At 38.1% G+C, this 7,677-nt stretch overlaps 1 pseudogene; it reads left to right on the forward strand.

Annotated features, from left to right (window-relative positions):
* The first annotated feature begins 6,439 nt into the window (after positions 1–6,439).
* LOC100758295 lies at positions 6,440–7,035 on the forward strand (annotated as a pseudogene).
* Positions 7,036–7,677: the final 642 nt, after the last annotated feature.

The following is a 7,677-nucleotide window of genomic DNA, read 5'->3' on the forward strand; positions in this document are numbered from 1 at the left end:
GGCAACAGTTATAGAGCTTGGTCTGTTTGTAAGGCTCCTGGCAGTGAAATCAGAACCTAATCCTGGTACTTTGCTGTCTTTTGGGATCCTGTTCTTCATGTTGGATTGCCTTACCCAGCCTTGAAGCAAGGAGAGGAGCTCTGCCCTAATTCAATGTGATATGTCATGCCTTGTTCAAACCATTGTGTGGCCTCAATTTTATAAATGGAGGAGGAGAAGGAGTGGAAGGGAAAGGAAGTAGATGGGAAGCAAAGGGGAGCAGGGGGGACTGGGAGGAAAGAGGGAGGGGAAACTGTGGTCACTAAGTAAATGAAAAAAATGCTATGTATGAAAAAATGCTATGTATGTAAAATCAACAACAACAAAAAGAAAGTTGAAAATATGATTAGGGCTAGAGCTGATGGAATATGACAGGAAAGCAGTGTTTTCTGAACAAAAATGTCTAGTCAAAATTTTTACACATATAAAGTTACATTTAAATTGCTATGGAATCTAAAGGCAAATATAAAATTAGGAATCTTCATAAATGAGGAGACTCATAAAATTTCTATTTCCTGCTTTCATTCAATATAACATAGCCATGATAACCATGGAATATGGTATGAAAGCATAAAAAAGGCAAGAAATGATAAAGAGAACTCGTCTATCACACACAGTGAAAATATTACTTCAAGGTAAGTTTGCAATTCAAGATAATTAAGTTGAGTGCTCAATAACATTCAAGGACATGTCAGTGAATCATCTCCCATCCTCTCTATGACATATTTTAAGGACATTATTAAAAGCTTATTTTGAGATAATTTCAAGTGAAGAGGATCTTTGCAAACCCCTCTGCAGGCCTAGACACCAAATTTTCTTCAGCCTTCTTCCTATTTCAATGCTTTATTCGGCCTTACCTTGTTCTTTGTCTTCTGTCTCTCCCATGTTCACATTCCAGGGTTCTTCGCTGTCTTCAAGAGAGTTGAGCAGCTCTGGCTTTGACAGTGTAAGACCTGTGTATTAGAAGAGACATATGACACTTTCTGGACATAATAAAGAAGCACATTAGTTTTGTTTTTTGTTTTGGGTTTGTTTTTGTTTTTTGTTTTTTGTTTTTTGTTTTGGTTTTTCCAGACAGGGTTTCTCTGTGGCTTTTGAGGCTGTCTTGGAACTAGCTCTGGTAGACCTGGCTGGTCTCAAACTCACAGAGATCTGCCTGCCTCTGCCTCCCGAGTGCTGGGATTAAAGGCGTGAGCCACCACTGCCCAGCTGCACATTAGTTTCTAATACACCATGGTACAGATTAAATAAGAAAGCGTTTAAATTTTGAAATTTCCTAATTGTCATCTCCCAATATTTTAAAATATTCAAAAACACTTTTGTTAATATTATATACCTTGTGTTTCTTTTCAAAATACTACTAAATTTACATTCAACTATGATGTGAAACATTAATATGCAAATAAAAATATAATCTATGAAGTGTCTGAAAGGTAAATGTACTATAAATAATTTGAGGACACTTGTCAGCATCAGGAATGTCAATATAATGTCAAGATAAAGTTAATAAATGTTGTATTCTACATGACAAATTCTACATATTGCTTTATTAAATTTGCATGTGGATATAAAGAAAGCAGTGCAGACTCAGCTGTAAACAATACCTGAATGGAGATAATAATAATAAACAAAGAAACATGAAAGAAAAATACCCTCACCCACAGGAACCAGGTTGCTGTAGTTCTCCAACATTACATCACTGTACAAAGCCCTCTGTGCAGAGTCCAGGCATTCCCATTCCTCCTGAGAGAAATCTAAGGCCACATCCTTGAATGTCAATATTCCCTGTCATGAATTACAACATTTTTATTATGTACCTAGGTACAACTATCTTCACTTCAACTAAGGACACATGAGTAAAGAAATTGATGCTTTTATGAAAGCATTATTTTAAAGATATATTCTAAATTACAGTCTATACAATCAAAACTGTAACCTGGAAATATGAAAGGTCAAGTGATGAGACCAAGACAGGTGTTAGATACACTGACTGTATGGAATGTGTGGATGGGAGGCAAATTAACTAATGTGTTTTTCTAGCTAAAATAGGTAGATTATTAAATCTCCTTAAACCAAAAAGGAAACTAATAGTTTTAAATATTTTATATTTACATGGATTTTTATATATTGATACAAATTTATGATTATTGTTTTAATATACTGTATATATGTTTCTAATCTTGTTCAAAGTATTGTACCTATTAAACATATTTAACAATATAATGCAAATTTTTAGCTCTTGAATTTTTTATTACCAACTATTTAAGATAATAAGGAAATGCAGATGAGCTTTTAGTCACCTATTACAATTGAACATGTAATCATAATAGGTATGTTTCAAGGTCAAAGAGATATACTTTAGATACACAGGTCATCTTCAAATATTTCATAGAGCTATAGAATACATTATTTAAGATGTTTTAATAATACAGGCTCTTTCTTTTATGACAATGAGACATTTCTGCTCCTGGCAGCACCAATCTTCTTCAGAGAAGATGATGGCCTATGAAGAAATGTCATACGGAGCTACTTTTTGTGGCAAAAGTCAGCCATGGGCAAGAAAGTGCTCTTGCCTCAACTACTTGAAAAATGCTGTTCATATTGGACAAGCAGGACACAAAAGAGTGACTGCTGAACTTTGCCAAGTTAGGACTGTCCTTCAGAATAACCCTGATTCACAGAAACGTCTGTCAGATATGCTAGGCCTGCAGGCCAAAGGTGGATGCCCCAATGTTGCAGAAAGATCTTGAATGACTATAAAGGCAGCCAGCTGGTTCTGCAGGTAGAACACTGTATACATAATAAACACATCTTTTTTGAGAAAAAAAGTGAATTAGGTACAACCTTTTGAACTCACCAAGATAGAAGTGATATGGAGTATTTTTACCTGAATTTGTCAACTGTTAATGGACTGGACATTCTTGATGTATTTAGTGTCTAGTGTCTGTGTACGTGGTTTATAGTTATTGTACTTACTTTGTATAGTTTTTCTTATATTAATTATAACTATCATTTTTATTTTAGACAAAAAGGGGAAATGTAGTAATATCTTGTTTGTACTCTAACAAATAAAGCTTGCCTGAAGACCAGTGGGTTGAACTATCCACTAGCTAACCATAGAGGTCTGGAAGTCTGTACAGCAAGACAGGAAGTAATGTAGCTGAGCAGAGAGAGGAATATAATGCTGGAGGAAACAAGATCTCAGCTTCTTTTCGGCTGGGAAGTTGTTAAGGTAAAAGAGGTGGCTATGGCTTGCTCCTTTGTCTCTCTAGACTTTCAACATTTACATGATATCTGACTCTGAGATTTTATTATGACCTTATAGAATTTGCATAACAAAAACACAACAATCAAACCTCTTGAATACATTGAAAGTTCTCTTATATTGGAAATGTATAGCACTCAGGGCATACATTAAAACACCAAAAAGAACACGGATATATGACTTAGGGTTGTAACTCAAAAGTTTCAAGAAACAAGTGCAAAAGAAATTTAACTCCAGTTGATAGAGAGAAGTCATGAAAATCAAAGCAAACAATGAAATACATACTAGTAAACAATAAAAAGAGTGAATGAACCTTAGAATAGTTCTTGCAGGCTTGCAGTGTTGACAGAACCTTCCCCCAACTAAATGATAAAATGGAGAGGACTAAAACTGATAGATATCCTGCAAAAAAGAGGGACATAAATAGGTGAAGGCACAAAGGAATTCTACCAGACATCAAAATATAACTATAGGCCATCCTTCCTAAAATATTCAAAATCCTAGAAACAGAAGGAACACTTCCAAACACCTTTTATAAAAACAGTACAACTCTAAAACTAAAAACAGGCACAGACACAGCATCCATGATGAATATAACCTCAACAGTCCTCTATAAAAAACCTGCAAACAAATTAACAAACATACATCAACGATTTATATCTCATAACCAACTGGGCATTATTCCTAAAACACAGAAATGGATCAACATATGCAAGTCAATACATGTAATAAACCACACAGATGGACACAAACACTAAACCAAAAGCAACTGGCAATTTCTTACTAATAAAACTCACAAAGAATATAGGGCAAGAGAGTACTTATTTCAACACTGTAAGTACTATATGTGCACTATCATGTATGTTTCAGCTTTCAGGGAAAACAGTCGTCTTTTCTGTATTAATTTTAAATACTGAGTACAGACGAACATGAGTTGGTGTTATAGGAATACACTCCTTCAAAATGAGGGTTGTGGTAGCTATTCCTCACAGAGCTACTAGGAAAGACTTTGATAACATCATTATATGTGTAAGGCTTTTTACACCTAGAAACACTATAATCTTTTCAGTCTACTTGATTGAGAAAAAACTGCTCATGTGAATCTAACTTGAATAACTAATCCCAATATTGAATTAAATGCTGAGGAAACTCTAATGAATGTATGGAATATTATGTGTCATTCTGATTACACACTGAATGATTTCCTTTACATGTAAATCTCTTTTTCTCAAAAAGGTTATAAAATGCAGGTTAATCCCACTACACCTAAAAAGTACTATGAAACACTGCATATATTGTAGTGTATGTCAGTTTGCAGATATTTCACTTTTATGTGTAAAATAAACCATGATTTAAAACTTCCTGTGAAGGCTTTCTTAGTGAAGCATCTGTTTCTGAAAATGTAAGTGAACTAATGTAAGATTTTTCAAGAGAAGATAGAGGTTTTCATGGGACTATCCATGATGGCTGCTGAATACAATTTACTTACACCTTATTATAATCCATGCTCTTTGTACTCATCCCCACATTTTGGCAACACTCTTAAATGAAAGGTGCCCAGGTCAATACTTACCAATACTCCTGGTAACAATTTCTTGATAGGTTCTGATATGTCTTCCTGTGAAAATGGGTCTTGTGCTTGATGGGAACCTAGAACTGGAAAAAGGGAAAATATATAATTACCTGAATTAGTTCACTTAAGTGAAAATTTTTCAGAAATTTAAGACACACAATTTGATAAATATGTAGTCCCATATGCAAGCTACCATATTAAAAGACTACAGATAATGTAGTCTTTAAAATATCCTTAAGGTAAGTAGACTATATTTCATAACATACATTGAGAATTATAAAAATGGAAAGAATGGCATTATGTGACTTTAGACACTTCAAACAAAACTTTCAGAAGAAAAAGTAAGACTATCAAGTTTGAATGATATGTCTCCATATATTTAGACTTATGAATACTTTATCTTAAGTTGGTAGTCTTTCATGGATAGGATGAAGAGCTATAAAAACTTACTGGAAGAACTATGTCACTATAGACTGGCTTTGAGATTTGAAGTCTCCTACTATCCTCAGTGAGCTCTCTTTGATCATGTTGTGGTTGTAGATGTGAGCTTTCAATGCTTCCCCAGCCCCTAGGCAACTACTACATTTGATTCATCACAATGAATCATTTTTGGTAAGTTGCCTTTAATTTACCAAAGTGTTTTATAACAGCAATGGAAAAGTAATGAATGTTGAGACACTAACCCAATTATTTAAAAAATGCAGACATTATGACACTGCAATACCAAAACAGATATAAGTCATCTCTACAAATCTGTGAAGTGAATAAATTGGTAATTAAGAAAGAATATGCATGGTACCCAGGAGAAGGAAAATGTTACAGGATCTCCTGAGCAAATTGGGAGCATGGGGGCGGAGGGAGGGGGATGGGAGTGAGAGAGGGGGAGAAAGGGAGGGGAGAGGAGGACATGGGGATCAGGAAGGTTGAGTCAGGGGAAGGATAGAGGAAAACAAGATAAGAGATATCATAATAGAGGGAGCCACTATAGGTTTAAAGAGAAATCTGGCATTAGGGAGATTTCCAGAGATCTACGAGGATGACACCAACTGGCAATCTAAGCAATAGTGGAGAGGCTACCTTAAATACCCTTCCTCGATAATGAGATTGATGACTACCTTATATGCCATCCTAGAGCCTTCATCCAGTGGTTGATGGAAGCAGAGGCAGACACCCACAGCTAAACACTGAACTCCTAGAATCCAGTTGGAGAGAGGAACCAGTGATGAGCAAAGGGGTCAAGACCAGGCTGGAGAAACCCACAGAAACAGCTGACCTGAACACTGGGAAGCACAGGGACCCAAGACTGCTGCCTGAGAGGCCAGCATAGGACTGATACAGACCCCTTGAACATGGGTGTCTGTGAGGCGGCCTCGACAATCTATGGGGCCTCTAGTAGTAGACCAGTATTTATCCCTGGCTTAAGAAAGGACTTTGGGCCTGGAGGGTCAGCGTGTGAAGGTGGCAGTAGGAACGGGTCTTCCCACTGTTGCTGTGGGAACCACGGCCGAGCGCTCGAGGTCTGAGGTGGTGGTGGGAAGCCCACCGCACTTTGCTGCGACATCATGGAGGGTGGCGGGGAAAGTGGCAACAAAACCTCCAGAGGGTTAGCTGGCTGCTTCGGAGCAGGAGCGGGCTACTTACATGCTGATTTGGCCAGTGTTCTGCGATACTGATGAGTTCATTTTGCCAACTGGAGCTAACAAGACCCAAGGCCGATTTGAGCTAGGTTTTTTGTTTGTTTGTTTGTTTGTTTGTTTGTTTTACCATTGGAGGATGTTGCATGACAGGGGCTGCATTTGGGGCAATGAATGGTCTTCAGCTAGCATTGAAGGAAACCCAGAGCATGGCCTGGTCCAAACCAAGAAATGTACAGATTTTGAATATGGCGACTAGGCAAGGGGTACTTTGGGCTAATACTCTAGGTTCCTTGGCTTTGCTCTATAGTGCATTTGGTGTTATCATTGAGAAAACACGGGGTGCAAAAGATGACCTCAACACAGTAGCAGCTGGAATCATGACAGGAATGTTGTACAAATGTCCAGGTGGTCTTCGAGGAAGAGCACACGGTGGCCTGGCAGGACTGACACTAACCAGTCTCTATGCACTGTATAGCAACTGGGAGCACTTGAAAGCTTCCCTGCTCCAACAGTCACTCTGAAGACCTTTCCACCTCAGGAATGGGGGACATTTCACAGTCATCCAGACCAATTAATAAGTCAGTCTGGAGTTGCTTTCTCTCTTGTACCTACAATTACTTTGAACAATTGGAGACTCTGATTTGCTGTGATGAAGATGAAGGATGGTTAGCCTGGACTGCAATGCTTGCCCTTAGTGAGTGGAGGCCAAACCCTTTGGTGACTCACTGAGTATGTGTTCTCTTCTCCTTTGGAGATGGTCTTGCACCTGTTTTCCCTCCTGCCTCCAAACTGGAAAACCACTTACTCTCCAAAATCAGGTCATACTTTCAACGCTTTTATCACCATGTTAATCAAAACTAATGTTGCTCTGTATTCCAAATAAAGGGTGAAAATAGAACCAAAAAAAAAAAAGAAAGAAAGGACGTTGGGAGCCCATTCCACATGGAGCAATGGTCTCTCACTCTGGACACATGGGGGAGGGCCTAGGCCCTGCCTGGGATAATATGACAGACTTTGGAGATCCCCCATGGAGGGCCTCACCTTCCCTGGGGAGCAGAGTGAGGATAGGGTGAATGCTTGGGGTGGGGTAGTTGTGCAGTGGGGGGGAGCATGGTAGGGAGAGAGAGCTGGGATTGACATGTGAAGCAAGTTTGTTACTAATT

This window comes from Cricetulus griseus, chromosome 5 (genome assembly GCF_003668045.3).
Source record: "Cricetulus griseus strain 17A/GY chromosome 5, alternate assembly CriGri-PICRH-1.0, whole genome shotgun sequence".
Classification (NCBI taxonomy): domain Eukaryota; kingdom Metazoa; phylum Chordata; class Mammalia; order Rodentia; family Cricetidae; genus Cricetulus; species Cricetulus griseus.